Consider the following 25,695-nt stretch of genomic DNA (forward strand, 5'->3'; position numbering starts at 1 on the left):
ACCTATCAAAATGGGCAAAAGTGAAAGCAGTGAAGAGAGTGGATAGTAAAGAGGTGGCTGATTTTGTGTATGAACATATATGCTGCAGATTTGGTATTCCTCTGGAGATATTATCAGATAATGGTCCTGAATTTCGAGGAGAGGTAGTTGACCATTTATGCAGAAGATTGAATATCAACCACAAGTACTCCACTCCTTATCACCCTCAATGCAATGGCTTGAATGAAAGATTCAATGGTGAATTTAAGCTGATGATAACCAAAATGACAGAAGGCCATATCAAGAATTGGGATATAGAGATGAATCGTGTATTATGGGCATACAAGGTTGCAGTAAAATCTGGTACACAATTCTCACCCTTTCATTTAGTTTATGGGAAAGAAGCACTCATGCCTATTGATGTGGAAATTCCAGCTTTGAAGTTCCTGGTTGAAGAAGGACATGAGCCTATTAATTACAGAGAAAGATTACTGGCCTTGCAAACAGTCCAGTTGGACAGAGAGCTAGCATTTGATCATTATGCAGCTATGCAATTGAAAAGACAAGAGAGAGAGAATGAGAAGGTGGAGCAGAAAGAAATTGAAGAAGGTGATCTGGTTCTCAGGAATAATAGCAAGCTAGATAGTACTTTTCATACTGCATTCCAGACAAAGTGGGAAGGTCCATATAAAGTTGAGAGAAAATTTGATAATGGGAGTTATCAGCTTGCTGATCTGAATGGAAAGAAGCATAAAAGGAGAGTGAATGGTTTACGACTGAAGAAATATTTTGCTCGATTGATGTTAGCCTTGAAAGAAGAAGATCAAGAAGCTTGTGATGCATGTCAGGAGGTTGCGAAAGATATAGAGGAAAATCTGAATATTTCATCCCTGTTTGTACAGCTGCTGGACATGAATGTCTCAGCAGAAGTAGGGGGTTGCTAAATATGTGTGGACAAAATAGGAGTTGGTAATGTGTACATACGTGTGCATGGCGTGTGTGAAGGTTTTGCTTTTGAGAGCATTGCCAGGTGTACAGAGTAGATGGTTTTGATGTGAGCATGTACAGGCCTGTCCAGACGTGGTCTACTAGAGGTCCACTGGAGATGAAATTAGCTGCTTGATAGCTTGTAGTGTGTACGCGTCCCCAAGTACAATGGGCACTTGGAAGATTGCATTTGGAAGTATTTATGGAAACATGGGCAAATAAGATGAATTGGCCAATGTAGCTTGAGATTGGTGTGAAATGGAAGGAAGGGTGGCCATCCATTAGGCCTTGGGGAAATAATAAAATATACTACAATGTAGCCACAAGTGAGCATGGCTACGTGGAGTTTTTTTGGAGCCGCCAGCGAGGGTCACTGGAAATTGAAAGCACGTGAAGGAAGGTTGGCGTGGAGTTTTAAATGACTGCCAGCGGGTTCTCTCCAGAAGGCACGTGAAGAGGTAAAGCGGGTGACTGGCGCGGGCTGCAGGGGAGAAAAAAAAGGTCGCCTTGCTGCTGTGGAGGACTCTCTGGCGTAGTTGCAGGACAGAATCAAAGAAAGGCTGGCGTAGAGTAGTGGTGCTGGCAATTGAGAGAGGAGGCAGGTTCCAGGGCGAGTGGAGGGCGCTGCTCTCAGTGGATGGTGTCGAAGAGATTGGCGGGTTCTTCCAGAAGACCTCCAAGGCGCAGTGGCTGGGCTGTGCACAAGAGATGACAGAGTAGTGGCCTTATTTTGGTCTCAATGGCTGTGCTGGCTAGCTACGTCAACGAAGAGGGTGTCGACTGACAGAGTAGAGCCGGGCGAGCAAGGCGGGTTGCTGCAGAAGCTGGTCGACGTCAAAAAATCTGGGCTCTAGTGTTGTGGTAGTTGCCTGGAGGAGATCCAGCAATGGCTGGAAGGAGCCGCTTTGGAGCTGCAGCTCTGCTGGTGATGACTGAGGATGCCAAACAACTGACTGCAACTGAGAGAGAAGGCAGGTGCTAGTGCCGACTAGGAGGGGCGCTCGCTGCAAGCAAAGATGGGAGAGGGGGCGTCCACGGCAAGAAGGGAGGCTACAAAGGTGTCGATTGGAGTGTAAGGACATACAAGGTGGTGGCGACTTGTAGGGGAGTCACCGGGGCAGTAAAGAGTGAGAGAGCAAAGTGTCAACAGGTGGAGGCAGCGACTGCAACAAAGAGAGAGAGAATTGAGGCAAGTGGCGACTGAGGGAGAACCGCCTAGAAGAAGGCTATGGCTAGCACGTCAGCAATCAAAGGCTACTTCCACTAGTAGAGTGCATGTGGCCAGGAAGACAGAAAGAGAGAGTGACTGGGTCTAGGAATGTTTGAGCAAAAGGTAGAGAGAGTGGTTTCTCTGGTAAATTATCCTCTTCTGGAGACTCAGGCCAGAGTTGTAATTTCTCTTGATTAGCTGTGGGTGGCTGGTGTTTGGTGATGCTAGAGAGTTCTTTTTGTTTCTTTGTTTGTTTGGGTACAAGTTGTGACAGCAACCAGATCTGAAATATAAATCTTGTTCATGCTCTTGGGCCTAGTTTTATGGTGTGTTTATATGTGTGTGTGGAAGTGTGGCACCCTATAAGGGCGTAAACAGCTTTACTGCTTCCGTGCCATCAATGTGGTGCCACACAGCGAGATGAGTATGTATAATTTCTATAATTTGTCTCTTTTGTGCTATCATTTGTTTAAAAATGTCTATAATACTTATATCAATAAAAAGATAGAATGGCTTGCTATGATGAGTGGTTGGGGTTTGGATTACACCAAATTGTTGATTCGGACCTTGGTGTTCTACCTCCGCATGGACAGTGGCACGCTCTTCTTCAGCCATTTCCAAGGTCTATGGATGTGGATGTGTATGTGGAAGAATGGATGTGGATGTATGGGAATTCCTCTTTTCCCATCCAATTGATGGAATTCCAAATGTAGTGGGAATTCCTCTTTTAGCATTTAAACTTATCTATGCAAAAAGATAAATTTAACTAAATTTTTTCTTGAAAATTAAATAAAAATCTTCATTAATTTCTTTACACTACGAATTACACTTTTCTTATTTAATTATTTGAATTCCAATATGGTGGGAATTTCTCTTTCATCATATACATTTATCTATGTAAAAAGATAAATTTAACTAAAATCTTTATTTAATTTTTACATAAAATATACATTATATTAGTATTCCAATTTTTTCTCTTAATTATTTGGAATACATGGATTTCCATTACCATGGGGATTACTCTTTTAACATAAAAATAAATTACTAGAATTCCTCTTTTTTCTAATTTATTAATTAAGCATAAACATAAAAATCAATTTCTCCATGATTTCAATGAGAATTATTCAATTAATCTAGGACGATAATTCCTAGAATATGGTAGGAAGTCCTCTTTTCATATTATGAATGAAAATGTTTTATGTGTTTATAAAGAAGTTTTGCCATAGCTCCGCTGTTATTACTGATAATTCTCAGTCTAATTGAAAGAATGAAGTTTAATATTATTGATATGATTAGAATGACCTAATTGGATCATTATCCAATTATGGATTGATTCATAATTTCTCTATGAAGTAAATATCATAAAAGCATTAAAAAACCAAGAAATTACTTTTGGATTAGAGAAAATTTGGATTGAGAATAGGTCAAAGGAATGACTTTTCTTTGGGAGGAGAGAGAGAAATGCTTAAAAACCAGTACAATTAAGCATAACTAGAAATTTATGTGTTTCTTTATTACAATTCATAAAAGAACTTCAATAGTAATCAAAATCCATTCAAATTAAAGCTTCTCAAGCTTGAGAGGGGTTGAGAAGAGAAGCATTTGGAGTTTTAATAAGAAAAAGACAATAACCCACATTTTACCTTCTAATTTACTTGATTCTTTGATCACAATAGAGGCCCCGAACCAATCCATTGGTTTCATATGCTGTAGGAGTCACCAAGGAAGATTGAAGAGAGAGAGAAGCTCCAATCTCTACAATTTTGTAGAGGTTTTTAGAGGATAATAGAAAATATCATTATTTCAGCATAATACTGGCATAGTATAGTTCTCATATTTTTTTACGAAGGGTTAAGGATCTATTTATAGGTGAGGGAGGTCTCTAACCGAGTCCAACTAATTTCTAGAATTTTCGTTCAGTTTGGTTGAATTTAGACAAGATTTGGACCTAGTTTGGTTCCCTTTTTGATTTGGTTTGATCCAGGAGAGAGGAGAGATAAAAATATCATAATATTTTTGAGTTTAAAACTCCACAACACATGTGAATTAGGCGCCTCCTTGAAGGGCCCCCTTTTCCTTACACATGTGTCAAAAATGAATCATTATACCCAAAATATCTCTTTTTTTTTATAGTAATACTCATAGTTTTTTTACTAATAAACCTTATACTCAGTCAACTCTTCATCTTATGCGGGCGTTTACTCATTTTTGGGTATTGTTGTTTTATAAATTGGATTTATCTCCTCCCCACACTTGGATTGATCCTATTGGCCCATAGGAACCTTAATTGGACCATAATCCAAAACTTTCTGAAAATCTAGACCCTTAGGCTAAGGTCCTTTATACCCATTTCTAATTAATTTCAATTGCATATTGGAAAGTTCTTTTTGAATTTTTGTTTCAAGGGAATTCATTTTAGACACTAGGAGGATTTTTATATCCAAAAATATCTCAATTTTGGACTACCTCCCTCTAGACATTTTCTCTCTCTAGGTCAAAACAGGATAAAACAGAATCTTTCTTTTATTTGAGAGGGGAGAATAATTACAATATCAAAAGGGGAGGAATCTTACATCCTACCCCACTTAAAAAACGTGAGATGTCCTCATCTCGCAAACTAGAGGACAACTCTTTCCCTTAAGATCCAACTGATTCTGGGGTTCCTTATATTCTGGTCAACCCAACAGAATCTTGGGATAAATAGCCCTTATATAGAACTCATCATTATATAACAATTCATTCAGATCATATCATTCATATATTTAACACAATAATGGTCCATTAGACCGACAAAATTTCTTTCTGAACATTACTCTACGAGAATTTAAGTCAAGCAAGTTCTCAATTTGTCATCCTATTAACTTGATCCACCGGGTCAAGTATTAATAGTAGCAATTCGACAGCACAATCCACTAATCTCATAGTGATTTGCTGAGGTCATTCTCATCATTCCAGTTACAAACATTATCACATGGACTTGTCCCATTTATCCTCATTATGGTTTTGCTCAGCTTATCACTCAAGAATCGTCTTTTTCCAATCAGAATCCAATTTAATTTATCAATTCTTAACCAAAATTTTAAAATCATATCAACCACATTCGAATTCATCATCTGGATAGCATTTTTGCTTATAATTTCAAGGTCTTAGATTTACTCGTATATACTGCCAGCACAGTTAAAGAGCTGCAGTTATACCCTCGGTATATACGGGTAGTCACGATCCTTGGAATTATAAGGTAAATACCATCATGTCTAGGCCTCAAGCAAGTCAGGAATTCCATACAATTGTGGTACTTCCATCTAAAGACCCAACTACCAATTCACAGATTTCAGTCTGAATATCAATTTGTATAAATTTCATCAGACAATTCCAACCTTTTACTGTTACTTCATAAATTTTTAACATTTTTGGCTTCTCAGTTGGTCCACTATAGCCAATTTGCTCTGATACAGCTGAAAGATCCTTGCCCTCTCCACGCAAGAGATTCTGGGTTGCTAGCAGGCGGAAGTAGCACTCCTTGTGCTCTGTAGGGTCCTCTCACTTATTAGGGTCTCGCCCATGGATATCTGGACAGGAGACTAATCCCTCGGTTCTTTCAAAACCGAACCCGGAAAAACTTCCCTTGCCCAAAAAGCATGGGCGATTCCTCCAGGATATTTTTACTCTAACGTAGTCAAGGTCATTACTGACCAAACTGATCCGACCAAATCTAAAGTCACTTGGTTAGATCAAGGAAGAAACTTGCACTTGGATCATAGAGATCAACGCTTTTTTCCCCATCGAGAGGCACAGCTAATGATTCCTTTTTCCATAGAACAATTACTATCCGGGATTTACTTCATCTAGCGTACTATAAAATTTTATGGATCCATCAGTCCACAGCCTAACCCCATCCAGTCCCATGGGTTAGCCAACCGTCCAACCACTGTAGTGATGGGATCCAATTAAGAATTTGGTTAGGTTTTGTCCCGGGTACCAGGGAAAAGAGTTCCCAGGCCCCCTAGCAGGATGTTCATGTAAACTTTAAGCTAGTCACACCACTTACACACCCAATATGAAATTGCTTTCTTCACAGATTTAGCTATCTTTAAAACAACCATTTAATGAAGCCATAGTATCATTGATCACAATCCTCTAAAATATCCAGTTGAATCTTAATTTCCACTCATTCCTTCATCGGAGTATCTATGGCATCATTGGCAACCAGAACGCTCACCACCTTGTTGAGATTCAAGCTCGATGTCAGTGTGAGCCAGCTATGAGGGGCTGTTGAGATTCAAGCTCGATGTCAGTGTGAGCCAGCTATGCTATGTGCTAGCAGATTAGGTAGGAACATGTGTGAGACATAAATGACCGCGTGTCCAGCTGGTCATAGTGTGTGGACATTAGCTAGAGTTAGTAGAGTGTGGACACAACAAATAGTGTGTTGTGTGGATTATGGATTAGTGCATTATGCTTTGTGTGAGATAGGACATGGCTTCCCTCTATGGTTAGGGTTTGCAATATACATTAGGGTTTGCTCCTGTGTGTGTGTCTCCTCCCCCTCTACCGTTCTTTCAACATGGTATCAGAGCCTTGTGCTATTTATTAGGGTTTATGAGTGAGTGAAGAGAAGAGGGAGAAGAAGCTGTGAAGCTTGCCACTGGAGCTGTGAAGCTTGGAGCACACCGAATCTTATTAGATCTAAGAGCTTGGCCTACCGGGTAAGTTCTTCTAAACATCCTTGAGCGGATTGCAGGTGATACAGGCAAAAGCAAAGCAAAATAGAGCAAATCAAAGCAAAGAAAAATTCTGGTTTTTGAAAGCTTTCCATTAAAGCTTGGGATTATTGATGTATGGTGGAAATACATGTAAATCTGGCAAAAGACATATGTATTTCACAAAGAGGGATGTATTGGCAACCCATATGCAAGCCTTGAACAAATTTTGGAGCAATTTGAATGCATTTCAAAGTGTGAAAATCTCAGCTCTCACAAAGCAGAGAAGAGGAAGCCCAAAATTGAAGCATTTGGAGTGTGATTTTGGCTAAAATCCAACCATTGGTGGATTGCACATGTACCTAGGTGTCTTGGGGACTTATTACCATCATCAATTATCATCACAAACTCTCCTAAACCCCCATACAACAGGCGGCGCAGCCAGAACAGAGGAAACAGAGCAGTTTTTTGACTTTTTGGCTACGAGGAGATCTATATCTCATTGGGTGCTTGATATCTTCCAAAATTTCTGCAATTGGATGCTTTACACTTTGGAGAAGAGGGCTATGTGATTTGTTTGGTCAATTATGCCTAATTGAGCTGGGAATGAGCTGATTAAAACAGGTTGTCCACTGGTTTGCAGAGAAACAGGGTCATTTTAATTGAGCAATTAATCCTTGGTCTTATACAATTGGACAAATTCCTCTTACATGGAGTTGATGGACACTATTGCTAAGCTAATGAATGCCTGGTTGCTCAATTTGGACAAATATTGAAGGAATCAGAGCAAATTTTCTACTGGTTTTTCTGGTTTTTCCCAAAACAGAGAAAGGAGTTTTCAAAAATTATGTACACATGTCAGATAGTGTTGATACTCAACATTGAGGTTGATTAGGTGTCAATGCAAGTTTCCCATACTTGATTGCACCACTACATTGTGATTTGGAGCCCTGGAAGGCGTGTCAATTCAGGGTATCTCTGACTGCATGAGACAGTTCATCTTGGATGCTTACAGGTTGATTTTCTACATCAAGTTTGGAGTTAGTTGGCTACCTTGGAGTATCTGGAACATTCATTGGAGTGTGGTTGAGCTGAGGAAGGCTCATTTATAGATTTGAAGTGTACGGAAGGTGTATGCATTGAGCAAACATGTCGGATAATCCAGTTCAGATTGTTGGTGAAAATCTGGATAGGAAGAACTTCCAGGCATGGAAGTACAGGATAAAGAGTTTCTTGAAAGGAAAAGGATTTTGGAATCTCATTACAGGTGCTGAGCCTGAGCCTGAGCTACCTCGACAACCTACACAGCAGAGCTTATTGCTCACAAGCAATGGTCAGAGAGAGCATTCAAAGTGCTGCATTATCTATCTATATGTATTTCTGATGCTATGCTTATACACATACAGGATGCTGAGAATCCCAAAGATGCATGGGATACTTTGGTTAAGATGTTTGATACAGATACGAGTGCTCGGAAGTCTCAATTGTGACAGCAGATACATAATGTGAAAAGGAATAAAAGGAGCATACATGATTATGTGCAAGAAATCAAGAAATTTACAGATGCATTGGCCACAATAAATACCCCCATGCCTAATGATGATTTGGTGGATATTACCTTGCGTGGTCTTGGCAAGGAATATAAATCATTTGATACATCTATCTCCGTGAGGAGTACAGGTTTACCCGACTTCGATGAGTTGGTTTCACTCTTGTTGGTTGAGGAAATCAAACTCAGTGATTCATTTCTGGATGTATCTACTAGCCATGATGATGGCAGAAATCAGGCTTTCTACTCGCGCAGAGAGGCTTTAGAGGCAGGGGGAGATTCACATCACGTGGACGTGGTGGTAATGGTCGTGGATGGCAGGACAGGCCTCCCCAACAGAATTTTCAGCCTTCATATGGTGCTCGAGGTGGTCGTGGATATACCCCTCAAAGAGGCAGAGGTAACCCCCGTGGTCGAGGATGTTGCCATTATTGTGGCAAATATGGTCATATGGCGAGAGATTGTTTCCGCAAACAGAATGATTTGAGAGAGGGAAGAGCACAAAGTGGTGGTCATTATGGTGGAAATTATGCACAACATGGTGGAAACTATGCATCAAGCAGTAATGATGGCACTGCAAATCATTTGTTTGCCATGAAGCATGTTGTGGGTTCTATGACGACAAATGCTGAGAATGATGACACATGGTATATGGACTCAGGAGAATCAAACCATATGACATGTCATGGTGAATGGTTTGAGCATATGAAGCCTATGGATGTAAAAGGCTATGTGGAAACAGGTGATGATACCCAGCATGTCATTACACATGTTGGAAGTGTACCATTGGTCATGCACAATGGTCAAACAAAGTCCATGTCTGATGTATTGTACGTGCCTTCTATCACAAAGAGCTTGGCCTCAGTTGGTCAAATGGTGGAACAGGGATTACAGGTTCGTTTCAACGAGCATGGATGCTTCGTTGAAGATTTCAAACATGGATGTAGAGTGATTTCTAAAGGCAAGAAAGAAGGCAGATTGTTTAAGCTGGATGCTGGAATTCTTGAGCTAAAATCAGCCATGTTCTCAAAGAGCAGGAATGTGGTACAGGACATTGATATGTGGCATAAGAGGATTGGACATGTCAATATACAGAGATTAAAGAACATGCAAACAAGAGGCATTGTCAATGGATTGCCTAGGTTCATATATGATGGACATATGCATGTTTGTGAAGCCTGTCAGTTTGGAAAGCAGGCAAGGTTGAGGTTTCCTAAAGAAGGAAATATGAGTAACAGGCCACTTGAGATAGTACACAGTCATGTATGGGGTCCTGCACAAAACCCATCTATCAAAGGCAGTTTATACTATGTTACATTCATAGATGATTTCAGCAGGATGACATGGATATACTTTCTGAGAGAGAAGAGTGAAGTGTTGGAAAAGTTCATGGATTTCAAAGCTTTTGCAGAAAAACAATATGGCTGTTGGATTAAATGTCTGAGGACAGATGGAGGTGGTGAATACACCTCAAAAGCTTTTGAGCATTTCTTGAGGAAGCATGGAATAAGAAGACAATTGACTTGCAGGTATACACCTCAGCAAAATGGTGTGGCTGAGAGAAAGAATAGAGTCATATGTGAAGTGGCAAGGGCGATGCTCAATGAAAAGAGCATGCCAGATTACTATTGGGCAAAAGCATGTGCTACTGCAGTGTATATACTGAACAAAACACCTACAGCAGCCATTCATGGAAGCACACCAGAGATGCGGCTTACAGGTTACAGGTCAGACATTGGACATCTCAAAGTTTTTGGATGCATAGCTTATGTACATGTGCCTGATGAAAGAAGAAGGAAGTTGGATCCTAAGGCAGAGAAATGTGTATTTGTTGGATATGCACAGGATCGAAAGGCATACAAATGTTATAATCCACAAACTAGACAAGTGGTCATCTCACGTGATGTGGTGTTTGATGAGCTTGCTAGTTGGTACAAAGCAAAAGATGAAGGTGTCATTGAGTCACTTGAAGTTGATGTGCCTGTGAACTTGCCACAAGCAAGTTCTAGTTCTACTACTATATCTGGGCCAGTATAGCAGAGGCTGAGAGTAGCAGTGTACATCCATGGTCAGGACGTTTGAGGCATGAGAGTGTGAGCACTGGGAGTAGTACTATGGACAAAGGCAAAAAGAAAGTCGAAAGAATTGGAATCACAGGTTATGAGTCATCTAGTTCAGAGAGTTTGGATGAGGAGCTTGGCATACCTATTTTACACACACCTGGTGCTAGGCAGGACAGATATGTGCCACCACATGCTAGAGTTACAGGTGTACAGAGTGATCCGCATGCATTGTGGAGATCCCAGAGGGTCAGATATCCTGTTGACAGATTGACATATAGAGATTTTGCTATGCACTATGCATATATGACATCTATGGTAAAGCATGTGGAGCCTACATGCTATACAAAGGCTATTGGAGAGCATGTATGGGAGAAAGGAATGGATGTTGAGATGGACGCATTGGTCCATAATGACACATGGGATTTGGTTGCATTACCAAAGGACAAGAATGTTATTGGATGTAAATGGGTTTACAAAGTGAAGTGCAAATCTGATGGTTCTATTGAGAGACATAAAGCTAGATTGGTAGCAAAGGGTTATGCACAGACCCAAGGATTGGACTATGATGAGACGTTTAGTCCAGTGGCTAAGATGGGCACAGTGAGAGCAGTCATTGCTATGGCTGCAGCTAATGGCTGGGAAATGCATCAAATGGATGTCAAAAATGCATTTCTGAATGGAGATCTACAAGAGGAAGTGTACATGGCACAGCCAGAAGGGTATGTACACCCAAGATATCCCACTCACGTATGCAGATTGAAAAAGACAGTGTATGGTCTAAAGCAAGCACCTCGTGCTTGGAGTGATAAGATGAGAAGATATCTTTTCTCACTTGGTTTTCAGATTTCTACAGCAGATTCTTCACTCTATGTGAAGAAGACAGAGCATGGGATTGTTTTACTAGTCATCTATGTGGATGACTTAATTATCACAGGTGATCATGGTGCAGATGTGATGCATGTCAAGAAAGCTTTGAGTGGGCAATTTGACATGAAAGATCTTGGTGAGTTGAGATACTTCCTTGGAATTGAAGTGGTGAAAGATCATGCAGGTACATGGTTAGTACAGCGCCAATATGCATTGGATATGTTGGCAAAGTATGGCATGACAGGGTGTAAGCCTATGAGTACACCATTGGAGCAAAATGTGAAGCTGCGGGCTGATTATGGCGAGGAATTGGATGATCCTTCTATGTACAGGAAGATGGTTGGTAGTCTCATATACATGACTATCACACGCCCAGATTTGAGTTATGCTGTGGGGCTAGTGAGTCAGTTTATGCAGAGCCCCAGGAAACCACATTTGGATGCAGTGAGACGCATCATGCGATATGTGAAGACCACTGCACATTGTGGTCTACTTTATGAGAGTGGTAAAAGCTTGGACATACATGGCTACACAGATGCTGATTGGGCAGGTAGCGCATATGACAGGTCTACTAGTGGATATGCTTTTACACTTGGAAGTGCTGTGGTGAGTTGGAGTAGCAAGAAGCAACCTACAGTTGCTTTATCCAGTATAGAGGCTGAGTACAGGGGTGCAGCCATTGCTACTTGTGAGGCTATATGGTTAAAGAGTCTCTTGACAGATTTATGTGAGCCTATTGATGGGAAAGTTGTCATTCATTGTGACAACATGAGCAGTATACAGTTGGCAAAGAATCCAGTGTTTCATGCGAGGACCAAACACATCATTAGGAAGTGAATGGGGTCTTCTTGGGCCCTTTAATTTGCCCAAGCCTAATCAAGGTGATTAAGAAATAGCCAAATGGGGGGTTGCCATGTGGACTGAAATGTTGGGTTTGTAAGAGAGGTGTAAGAGTGGTCAAAGGGTGCACTTTCTCCCCCAAAAAGGGGGGGGAGGCAATTTTACAATTTTCGGACCTCCATAACTTCTACATACAAGCTCCGATTTGAGCGGAGATTATAGATCCGTGATCTATGCATCAAGAGCTTTCCATAGATATGTTACATGATATGGTTTTGTCCGCTAGATTTTAAATTTCATTTTCCCCCCAAATTTTATTTTTCGCTAGATTTTAAATTTCATTTTTCCTCCAAAATTCAAATTCGAATAAAGTAGCCATTTTGAAGCTTCTAATTAGAAAACGTTTCTTCTTAAGAGAAAAGGTTTGACTCCTTAAACTGCCAAATAAAAGGGCCCAAGAAGCCTTCCATTGAGGTCCTAATGAGAGGTCCATTATCACTTTATCAGAGAAAAGGTGCTGGATGGTACAGTTGATCTTCAGTATGTGAAGACTGATGAGCAGGTGGTTGATATCTTTACGAAGCCACTTAGCAGGGAGAAGTTTGAGTACTTCCGGACTATGTTGGGAGTACATGGGATGAGCTTGAGGGGGAGTGTTGAGAGTCTTGATATCCCAAGCTCATCTACATCTTCATCGGCAGTACATCATGAGCTTGAGAGGGGCTGTTGAGATTCAAGCTCGATGTCAGTGTGAGCCAGCTATGCTATGTGCTGGCAGGTTAGGTAGGAACATGTGTGAGACATAAATGACCGCGTGTCCAGCTGGTCATAGTGTGTGGACATTAGCTAGGGTTAGTAGAGTGTGGACACAACTCATAGTGTGTTGTGTGGATTATGGATTAGTGCATTATGCTTTGTGTGAGATAGGACATGGCTTCCCTCTATGGTTAGGGTTTGCAATATACATTAGGGTTTGCTCCTGTGTGTGTGTCTCCTCCCCCTCTACCGTTCTTTCAACACACCTGTCCACTCATGGGCCTTTTCGATACGTCCTAGCTCATAGTACCCGGCAATATATTCACTTAAAAAAATTCAATATGGAATCTCCATTGAAGATCAACAAGATCAACCAACAGATCCATATAAAAGAGCCATGGACTCATCCGTTGAGAACCAGCAAGGTCAAACGCGAGATGTCCTCATTCATTCTTCCACATTCACATCCACATTCGTACTTTCACATACAATCCATATCCACTCTTCCACGTACACATTCACATCCACATCCATTCTTCACATACACATCCGCATTCATACATCCACATCCATTCTTCCACATACACATCCACATTAATTCGTCCACATATACATCTACATTCATTCTTCCACATCCATACATCCACATCCATGTCCACATCCACATCCAGACATCCACATCCATATCCAGACATCCACATCCACATCCAGACATCCACATCCAGACATCCATGTCCACATCCACATCCAGACATCCACATCCATATCCATATCCATACATCCACATCCACATCCACATCCACATCCATTCTTCCACATACACATACATCCACATCCATAATTCCACATCCACATCCTCATCCATACATCCACATCCATATCCACATCCATATCCACATCCATATCCATACATCTACATCCATATCCACATACACATCCACATCCATACATCCACATCCATATATCCACATCCATATCCATATCTATACATCCACATCCACATCCACATCCATATATCCACATCCATTCTTCCACATACACATACATCCACATCCATAATTCCACATCCACATCCTCATCCATACATCCACATCCATATCCACATCCATACATCCACATCCATACATCTACATCCATATCCACATACACATCCACATCCATATCCATATCCACATCCATATATCCACATCCATATATCCACATACACATTTACATCCATACATCCACATCCATATCCACATCCATACATCTACATCCATATCCACATACACATCCACATCCATACATTTACATCCATATCCACATCCATACATCCACATCCATACATCCACATCCACATCCATATCCACATCCATACATCTACATCCATATCCACATACACATCCACATCCATACATTTACATCCATATCCACATCCATACATCCACATCCACATCCATATCCACATCCATACATCTACATCCATATCCACATACACATCCACATCCATATCCACATCCATACATCTACATCCATATCCCCATATGCATGCACATCCATACATCCACATCCATACACATCCCATACACATATTATCCCATACACATCCCATACACATCCATTCACATGCTATTCCCATTTAATAGCTTTTTCTAGATTGATACCGATAATAGGACTTTTTCTAACTTCTACCGATTGCTTGGCCTAATAAAAGATTCTTTTTCTAACAACTATCCCCATATGCATGCACATCCATACACATCCCATACACATCTTATCACATCCATTCACATGCTATTCCCATTTAACAGCTTTTTCTAGATTGATACCGATAATAGGACTTTTTCTAATTTCTACCGATTGCTTGGCCTAATAAAAGATTCTTTTTCTAACAACTATTTTCATATTCCTTCTCAATTCCTCAATTGAATTATATTCAATATTCTTCTTTTGAATAAAAGAACTCATGGGATTATTAGAAATCAAATCTACCCATATTTTCACTTTTGTAAATAATCATAAATCGAATTATACTAAAAATTCCTCTTTTTTCCATTTAATTTCTTGGATCCCAATTGCCATGGAAATTCCTCTTTTCTCATTTAATTATTTACATTCCAATTTCATGGGAATTCTCTTTTCCCATCAATTATTCTCATAAAATAAATTTATCTAAATTAAAATATCCATTATTTGGATATGCTAGAACTTTCTCTTTGTCCATCTAAATGATGGAATTCCAAATGTCATAAGAATTCCTCTTTTGACATTTAAATATTTCTCATAGATAAATAAATTTATCTTTGAATTTAAATAAATTATCCCATATTTTCAATATACTAGGAATTTCTCTTTTCCTAAATATGGTGGAAATTCCTCTTTCATCATATAAATCTTTAATTTTTACATAAAATATACATTATATTAGTATTCTAATTTTTTCTCTTAATTCTTTGGAATACATGGATTTCCATTATCATGGGGATTACTCTTTTAACATAAAAATAAATTACTAGAATTCCTCTCTTTTCTAATTTATTAATTAAGCGTAAACATAAAAATCAATTTCTCCATGATTTCAATGAGAATAATTCAACTAATCTAGGATGATAATTCCTAGAATATGGTAGGAAGTCCTCTTTTTATATTATGAATGAAAATGTTTTATGTGTTTATTTTACAGAAATTTTACCATAGCTCTGCTGCTGCTATTACTGATAATTCTCATTTTAATTGAAAGAATGAATTTTAATATTATTGATATGATTAGAATGACCACTAATTGGATCATTATCCTATTATGGATTGATTCATAATTTCACTATGAAATAAATATCAAAAAAGAATTAAAAAGCCATTATTTTGGCCTCCAATTAGACAAGCATAGAAATTACTTTTGGATTAGAGAAATGCTTCAAGAGAAGCTTCATTTGGATTGAGAATAGGTCATAGTAATGACCTTTTTTTGGGGGGAGAGAGAGAAATGCTTAAAAACCATAAAAATTAAGCATAAATGAAAATTTATGTGTTTCATTATTACAATTCATAAAAGAACTTCAATAGTAATCAAAATCCATTCAAATTAAAGCTTCTCAAGATTGAGAGGGGTTAAGAAGAGAAGCATTTGGAGTTTTAATAAGAAAAAGACAATAGTCCACACTTTACCTTCTAATTTACTTGATTCTTTGATCACAGTAGAGCCCCCGAACCAATCAATTGGTTTGGTATGTTGTAGAAGTCACCAAGGACGATTGAAGAGAGAGAGAAGCTTCAATCTCTTCAATTTTGTAGAGGTTTTTAGAGGATAATAGAAAATATCATTATTTCAGCATAATACTGGCATAGTATAGTTCTCATATTTTTTTACAAAGCACTAAGGTTCTATTTATAGGTGAGGGAGGCCTCTAACCAAGTCCAACTAATTTCTAGAATTTTCTAGGTTCAGTTTGGTTGAATTTGGACAAGATTTGGACCTAGTTTGGTTCCCTTTTGATTTGGTTTGATCCAGGAGAGAGGAGAGTCTGATAAAAATATCATAATATTTTTGAGTTTAAAACTCCACGACACATGTGAAATAGGCGCCTTCTTGAAGGGCCCCCTTTTCCTTACACATGTGTCAAAAATGAATCATTATACCCAAAATATCTCATTTTTTTAGTAATACTCATAATTTTTTACTAATAAACCTTGTACTCAGTCAACTCTTCATCTTATGTGGGTACTTATTTTTGGTTATTTTTCTTTTATAAATTAGATTTATCTCCTCCCCACACTTGGATTGATTCTATTGGCCCATAGGAACCTTAATTGGACCATAATCCAAAAATTTCTTAAAATCTAGACCCTTAGGGATAAGGTCCTTTATACCCATATCTAATTAATTCCAATTGCACATTGGGAAGTTCTTTTATAATTTTGTTTCAAGGGAAACCATTTTAGACACTAGGAGGATTTTAATATCCAAAAATATCTCAATTTTGGACTACCTCCCTCTAGACATTTTCTCTCTTTAGGACAAAACAGGATAAAATAGAATCTTTCTTTTATTTGAGAGGGGGGAATAATTACAATATCAAAAGGGGAGGTTCTTACACCTCAAAGCTATCAAAGGGGGGGGGAATAATTACAATATCAAAAGGGGAGGTTCTTACACCTCAAAAGCTATGGGGGGAGGAATCTTACATCCTACCCCACTTAAAAAACGCGAGATGTCCTCATCTCGCAAACTAGAGGACAACTCTTTTCCTTAAGATCCAACTGATTCTGGGGTTCATTATATTCTGGTCAACCCAATAGAATCCTGGGATAAATATCCCTTATATAGAACTCATCATTAAATAACAATTCATTCAGATCATATCATTCATATCTTTAACACAATAATGGTCCATTAGACCGAAAATTTTCTTTCTGAACATTCCTCCATGGGAATTTAAGTCAAGCAGGTTCTCAATTTTTTATCCTATTAGCTTGATCCATCGGGTCAAATGTTAATAGTAGCAATCTGACAGCAAAATCCACTAATCTCATAGTGATTTATTGAGGTCATTATCATCATTCCATTTACGAACATTATCAGGGACTTGTCCCATTCATCCTCATTATGGTTTTGCTCAACTTATCACTTTTCAACCAAAATTCAGGAATCATCTTTTTCTAATCAGAATCCAAATCAATTTATCAATTCTCAACCAAAATTTTAAAATCATATCTACCACATTTGAATTCATCATCTGGATAGCATTTTTGCTTATAATTTCAAGGTCTTAGATTTACTCGTATATACTACTAGTCAAGAGCTGCCCTCGGTATATATGGGTAGTCACGGTCCTTGGAATTATAAGGTAAATACCATCATGTCTAGGCCTCAAGCAAGTCAGGGATTCCATACAATTGCGGTACTTCCATCTGAAGACCCAATTACCAATTTACGAATTTCAGTCTGAATATCTATTTATATGAATTTTATCACACAATTCCAAACTTTTACTGTTACTTCATAAATTTTTGACATATTTGGCTTCTCAGTTGGTCCACTATAGCCAATTTGATCTGATACCAACTCAAAGATCCCCGCCCCCTCCGCATAACGGATTCGAGGTTGCTAGTAGCGGAAGTAGCACTCCTTGCGCGGTGCAGGGTCCTCTCACTCGGGGTCTCACCCACGGATATCCGGACAGGAGACTAATCCCTCGGTTCTTCCAAAACCAAACCCAGAAAAACTTCCCTTGCCCGAAAAGCATGGGAGATTCCTCCAGGATGTTTTTACTCTAACATAGTCAAGGTCATTACTGCCCAAACTGATCCGACCGAACCTAAAGTCACTTGGTCAGATCAAGGAAGAAACTTGCACTTGGATCATAGAGATCAACGCTTTTTTCCCCATCGAGAGGCAGAGCCGTTGATTCCTTCTTCCATAGAACAATTACTATCGAGGATTTACTTCATCTAGCATACTACAACAAAAATTTAGTCTCATTTTACGGATCCAGCAGTCCAGTCTCTAACCCCATCCAGTCCCATGGGTTATCCAACCGCCCAACCACTGTAGTGATGGGATCCAATTAAGAATTTGGTTAGGTTTTGTCCTGGGTATAAGGGAAAAGAGTTCCCAGGTCCCCTAGCCGGATGTTCATGCAAACTTAAAGCTAGTCACACCACTTACACACCCAATATGAAATTTCTTTCTTCACAGATTCAGCTATCTTTAACACAATCTTTTCATGAAGCCATAGTATCATTGATCGCAATCCTCCAAAATATCTGGTTGAATCTTAATTTCCAATCATTCCTTCATCGGAGTATCTATGGCATCATTGGCAACCAGAACGCTCACCACCTGTCAGGGGTCTTTTCGATAGTTCCTAGCTCATAGTACCCGGCAATATATTCACTTAAAAAAAATTCAAGACGGAATCTCCGTTGAAGATCAGCAAGATCAACCAACAGATCCATGTAAAAGAGCCATGGACTCATCCGTTGAGGACCAGCAAGGTCCAGATCCATGCCCGGTTTCAAAAAACAACCCTAACTCCTTGTTGCAATATCTTCCACGACGCACGTGTGGGTATCTTCGGTGACCTAGAGCCCGAGCACTGTATGGTCAGCACCCTCTAGGATCCTTCGCAAGTCACCTAGCGCTTCACTCATAGGCCTCTTCCTTGGTCCCTCATCCACCGTACAAGAAGCTCACCATTTAATCGAACTGAGGCTGGTCAAGACCTCGGCCGACCTTGCTATGTGAGACGTCCTCCATTGACTCTCCATCAGCTATTGCAACTTTATCAGTTAGGTCTTCACGACCTCATTCACAAGTCGGTCAAAATGCTTCCCAATCATTCTTGACATAAAACATTCATTTACAAACACGTCACAAATACAGCTTCTATAATGAACTCTCGTCTTTCCACATTGTTCCACATCAATCCATATTACTTAATCCACATCCAATTCATATGTGTATCCATTCTCATCCAATCACATCATTTTTCATCTCATCAAATCAGATTCATTCACATCACATATCATCCATTCACATCCCATATAATTCATTCACATTCTGATTCACATGACATCACATCTCATTCATTCTCATCCCGATTTACATCAGATTACATCTCATCCATTCACTCACATCATCGACATCACATCCTTTCACATACACATTCTCATTCATTCTTCTACATTCACATCCACATTCGTACTTCCACAACATACACATCCATATACACTCTTCCACGTACACATTCACATCCATTCTTCACATACACATCCGCATTCATACATCCACGTACACATCCACATCCATTCTTCCACCTACACATCCACATTCATTCTTCCACATACTCATCCACATCCATATCCATATCCATACATCCACATCCACATCCACATCCACATCCACATCCATATCCATATCCATACATCCACATCCACATCCACATCCACATCCATATATCTACATCCATACATCCACATCCACATCCTCATCCATACATCCACATCCATATCCACATCCATACATCTACATCCATATCCACCTCCATAAATCCACATCCATATCCACATCCACATCCATACATCTACATCCATATCCACATACACATACACATCCACATCCATACATCCACATCCATATCCACATCCATACATCCACACATCCATACATCCACATCCATATCCACATCCATACATCTACATCCATATCCACATACACATCCATAGATCCACATCCATACATCTACATCCATATCCACATACACAACCACATCCATACATCCACATCCATATATCTACATCCATATCCACATACACATCCACATCTATACATCCACATCCATACATCCACATCCACATCCACATCCACATCCATACATCTACATCCATATCCACATACACATCCACATCCATATCCACATCCACATCCACATCCATATCCACATCCATATCCACATACGCATCCACATCCATACACATCGTATCACATCCCATACACATCTTATCACATCCATTCACATGCGATTCCCATTAAATAGCTTTTTCTAGATTGATACCGATAATAAGACTTTTTCTAAATTTCTACCAATTGCTTGGTCTAATTAAAGATTCTTTTTTTGACAACTATTTCCATATTCCTTCTCAATTTCTCAATTGAATTATATTCAATATTGTTCTTTTGAATAAAAGAATTCCTGGGATTTGTAGAAATTAATTCTACCCATATTTTCACTTTTGGTAAATAATCATAAATCGAATTATATTAAAAATTCCTCTTCTTCCCATTTAATTTCTTGGATCCCAATTACCATGGGAATTCCTCTTTTTGCATTTAATTATTTACATTCCAATGTCATGGGAATTCCTCTTTTTCCATCAATTATTTCTCATAAAATAAATTTATCTAAATTAAAATATCCATTATTCCGATATGCTAGAAATTTCTCTTTGCCAGTCTAAATGATGGAATTCCAAATGTCATAAGAATTCCTCTTTTGACATTTAAATATTTCTCGTAGATAAATAAATTTATCTAAAAAAATCATCTTTGAATTTAAATAAATTATCCCATAATTCCAATATACTAGGAATTTCTCTTTCTCCATCCAAATGATGGAATTCCAATATACTAGGAAGTCCTCTTTTAACATTTAATTATTTCTCATAGATAAATAAATTTATCTAAAAAATCATCTTTACATTTAAATGAATTATCCAATAATTCCAATGTGATAGGAGTTTCTCTTTTCCCATCCAGTTGATGGAATTCCAAATGTTGTGGGAATTCCTCTTTTATCATTTAAACTTATCTATGCAAAAAGATAAATTTAACTAAATTTTCTCTTGAAAATTAAATAAAAATCTTTAGTAGTTCTTTTACACTAGGAATTACACTTTCCTTATTTAATTATTTGAATTCCAATATGGTGGAAATTCCTCTTTCATCATATAAATTTATCTATGCAAAAAGATAAATTCAACTAAAATCTTTTTTTAATTTTTACATAAAATATACATTATATTAGTATTCTAATTTTTTCTTAATTCTTTGGAATACATGGATTCCATTACCATGGGGATTACTCTTTTAACATAAAAATAAACTACTAGAATTCCTCTTTTTCCTAATTTATTAATTAAGCATAAACATAAAAATCAATTTCTCCATGATTTCAATGAGAATCATTCAATTAATCTAGGATGATAATTCCTAGAATATGGTAGGAAGTCCTCTTTTCATATTATGAATGAAAATGTTTTATGTGTTTATTTTACAAAAATTTTGCCATAGCTCCGCTGCTATTACTGATAATTCTCAATTTAATTTAAAGAATGAAGTTTAATATTATTGATATGATTAGAATGACCACTAATTGGATCATTATCCAATTATGGATTGATTTATAATTTCTCTATGAAATAAATATCATAAAAGCATTAAAAAGCTATTATTTTGGCCTCCAATTAGACAAGCATAGAAATTACTTTTGGATTAGAGAAATGCTTCTTGAGAAGCTTCATTTGGATTGAGAATAGGTCATAGGAATGACCTTTCTTTTGGGGGAGAGAGAGAAATGCTTAAAAACCATTAAAAGTAAGCATAAATAGAAATTTATGTGTTTCTTTATTACAATTCATTAAAGAGCTTCAATAGTAATGAAAAGGCATTCAAATTAAAGCTTCTCAAGCTTGAGGGGGGTTGAGAAGAGAAGCATTTGGAGTTTTAATAAGAAAAAGATAATAATCCACACTTTACCTTCTAATTTACTTGATTCTTTGATCAGAGTAGAGGCCCCCAACCAATCAGTTGGTATGGTATGTTGTAGGAGTCACCAAGGAAGATTGAAGAGAGAAAGAAGCTCCAACTTCTTCAATTTTGTAGAGGTTTTTAGAGGATAATAGAAAATATCATTATTTCAGCATAATATTGGCATGGTATAGTTCTCATATTTTTTTACAAAGGGCTAAGGATCTATTTATAGGTGAGGGAGGCCTCTAACCAAGTCCAACTAATTTCTAGAATTTTCCAGGTTTAGTTTGGTTGAATTTGGACAAGATTTGGACCTAGTTTGGTTCCCTTTTGATTTGGTTTGATCCAGGAGAGAGGAGAGATAAAAATATCATAATATTTTTTAGTTTATAACTCCACCACACATGTGAAATAGGCGCCTCCTTGAAGGGCCCCCTTTTCCTTACACGTGTCAAAAATGAATCATTATATCCAAAATATCTCATTTTTTTAGTAATACTCATAGTTTTTTACTAATAAACCTTGTACTCAGTCAACTCTTCATCTTATGTGGGCATTTACTATTTTTGGGTATTTTTCTTTTATAAGTTGGATTTATCTCCTCCCACACTTGGATTGATCCTATTGGCCCATAGGAACCTTAATTGGACCATAATCCAAATTTTTTTGAAAATCTAGACCCTTAGGCTAAGGTCCTTTATACCCATTTCTAATTAATTCCAATTGCACATTGGAAAGTTTTGTTTGAATTTCTATTAGGGGAAACCATTTTAGACACTAGGAGGATTTTTATAGCCAAAAATATCTCAATTTTGAACTATCTCCCTTTAGACATTTTCTCTCTCAAGGTCAAAACATGAGTACTTTTGTTTTGGTTGTATCAAGGTTGTTTGGATAGGTTTTATTGAGGGAAAACAATTGTGAGTGAGGAGATGACTTTGGTTGAGTCTAACCTATGTCACTCAGCTTGTGTTTCAGTCATAACAGGTCCTAATAGGGGCAACTGGGGATAGCTTTGAGTTAGGATAGGTTAGCCGACATTGCTAAGATATAGCTCTTTGTTTATTGAACACCTTTGAATCCAAGGCTAACAATTGGGAGCCAATCAGAAGTCAGTTTGATAGGTTAGGTACTACTCGTGGTCTAGGTGACAGATAAGGATTGTGTGAGGTCAGAGGAGAGTAAGCCTGGATTAGCTGAGGCCCAATAGGAGTCAATCATGGGTGTTAAGAAGTGGTTTTGATCTCTTGGGTCAAGGGGAAACTTTAGGGTTTAGATTGTATAGGCATTTGTCTCACAACCGTCTCAGCAGATTTGAAGGGAGTGGGGTTCTAGAGTTAGAGGACTATCAGCTACTATAAACTAGGGTGTAAGGAGTTGAATGTTGGAGAATTTTGAAGTGTTTAAAGGCTAGGAGGTGTCAGCAAACATAGAAGGGCCTTTATCTAACTATGGAGGATTAATGAGTCAGTTTAGTCTATTTTGTTATCCGGGTCTGGTTCATTCATAATAGACAAAGAGGTGCTAGCAGGAGGTTGGCTGAGGGGGGTTAGCAAAGGGACTAGGAAGGTTATGGGGTTGTGGATTTGAGTGTAGCTGGTGCTAGAGGATACTTTTTTCTTGGAATAAAGTCTACATCATCATTAGGAAGCAGGTATAAAGGCAGAATCTAGTTGATCTGTGTCAGCTAATGGAGTATCTAGTCAATTGAAGACAGCTGGAGACTGATCAAAGTTTTGGAGGGTCAGAGCTGACTTGGGAGGACATCTATAGTAATCAATTGTACTGTTTGGACAATTTGGAGTGTGTTCAAGTGTCTTCTTATGTCAGGTGAGGATCAGGGGACCTGAGCTATGCAGACTAGTATCTTTTGTTGGTGTTTGTGCTTGGTGATGCTTGATAGTTATTCCCTCCTCACGGTGGTGTGATTTTGATGGGCTATAGAGTCAGGTCTTCCAAACATATCATTTTTTGGTACCCCCACTAAGGAGGCCTTTGAAGCACCCTTCAGCCAGTTTACATGTTTGAGAGTTTTGAGGAGAGCAAATGGCCATTCTGACATACTCGATGTTCAATGGACATGCTAGAGAGGATCCAACGGAGTTTTTAGCGGGGATGGAGCTGGTAAAATTCACCTTTGGGAAGGATAAAAATGAGGATAAGTTGACACTTCTGTCCATGTTGTTGAAAAAAGATGCCAAAAGGTGGCTAGAGACATGGAGAGCTTAACTGGATAAGGGTCAGGCGGCATATGAAGACATCAAAATGGCTTTGGTGCAGCATTATGAGCAGGGAGAATCCCCTGATGCTTTTTGGCAAGAAATTAAGAAGTTAAAGCATAATTTATTTGTAGTATTTGATAGATTTGTGGACCACTTTGAAGACCTCTGGGGAAGAAGGGAAAGTTCCTTGGGAACTGAGCATCCACCTATTTTACTTAAGAAAGATATGTTTACCTAGTTCCTTCATGCAGATTTAAAGGAGAAAGTGGAGTGGAAGAGACCTAGAACTTTTGAAGAGGCCTTGAGAATAGCTAGAGAGAAGGAATGGAAACTACAAAGGTTGGCTGTAAAGAAAAGGGAAGATCAAACTGAAGGACTGTGCCTGGAAAAAGAAGGGCAGAAGCATATGCTCCAATAGCTCTAGTGGCTATAGAGATCATGATGCAAGGTATTAATCATCTGACTCAGCAAATGGAAAATTTGAATCTAAATCTATTGCACAGAGTAAAAAAATGACCCTGGGGAATACCCAAGACCCCAAGAAAAAGATATAAAATGTGGAACTCTGTTGGACACCTTGAGAGCTAGGGATTGCTGCATGGTCATTTTATAAAAAATGAAAACTAGCTGACGCTCCGTGAACTAACAAGAGAGTACTTGCATGTACAGAAGGAGGTAGGAAAATAGCACATGGCGGAGGGAAGCTGTGAAGAGAGTTGAGATTTTGCATGGTTGTGGAGGAGAACTGGGTTTTTGGTGTGTGCTATGGAAAGGATATATTTGTGAGAGAGAATCATGGAGAGACGCGTGCTTGTGTGGTGAAGCAGCTTTGGAGATAGCTTGCTATTTTGGAATCTTTTTTTTTTTGTTATAAGGAGGCAACACAAGTTTTGTTTTGAGGAGATTGGGTTTGCCCATAGCAGAGGTTGCACTATTGGTAGAGTGTTACATGTATATATTTTATCATGTTTTTTATAAATAATGATCTTGATTTAATGTGTGTAGAAAATCAGCCGAATGGAATGTACGAATATGCACAAGGTTATTATATATATGTGCGAGTGTGCACAAAGTTATTTCATGTGTAAAGGCCCAATAGCATTTATATTTGGGCAAAGGTTTTTATATGTACAAACCTTAGGGATTTTGATATGGTTAATAATATGTAAAGAAATACCCCAAAAGTGGAGAAAAAACCTAATTTGTATGCTCAACTATTAATAGCTCCTTGGGCTGTTTTTATAAATAAAATTCTCAAAATACTCATGTCGTGGAAGTGGAGCTACTCACATGAGG

Source organism: Cibotium barometz, chromosome 33, assembly GCF_041138505.1.
Source record: "Cibotium barometz isolate CiBa-2024 chromosome 33, ASM4113850v1, whole genome shotgun sequence".
Taxonomy (NCBI): Eukaryota; Viridiplantae; Streptophyta; class Polypodiopsida; order Cyatheales; family Cibotiaceae; genus Cibotium; species Cibotium barometz.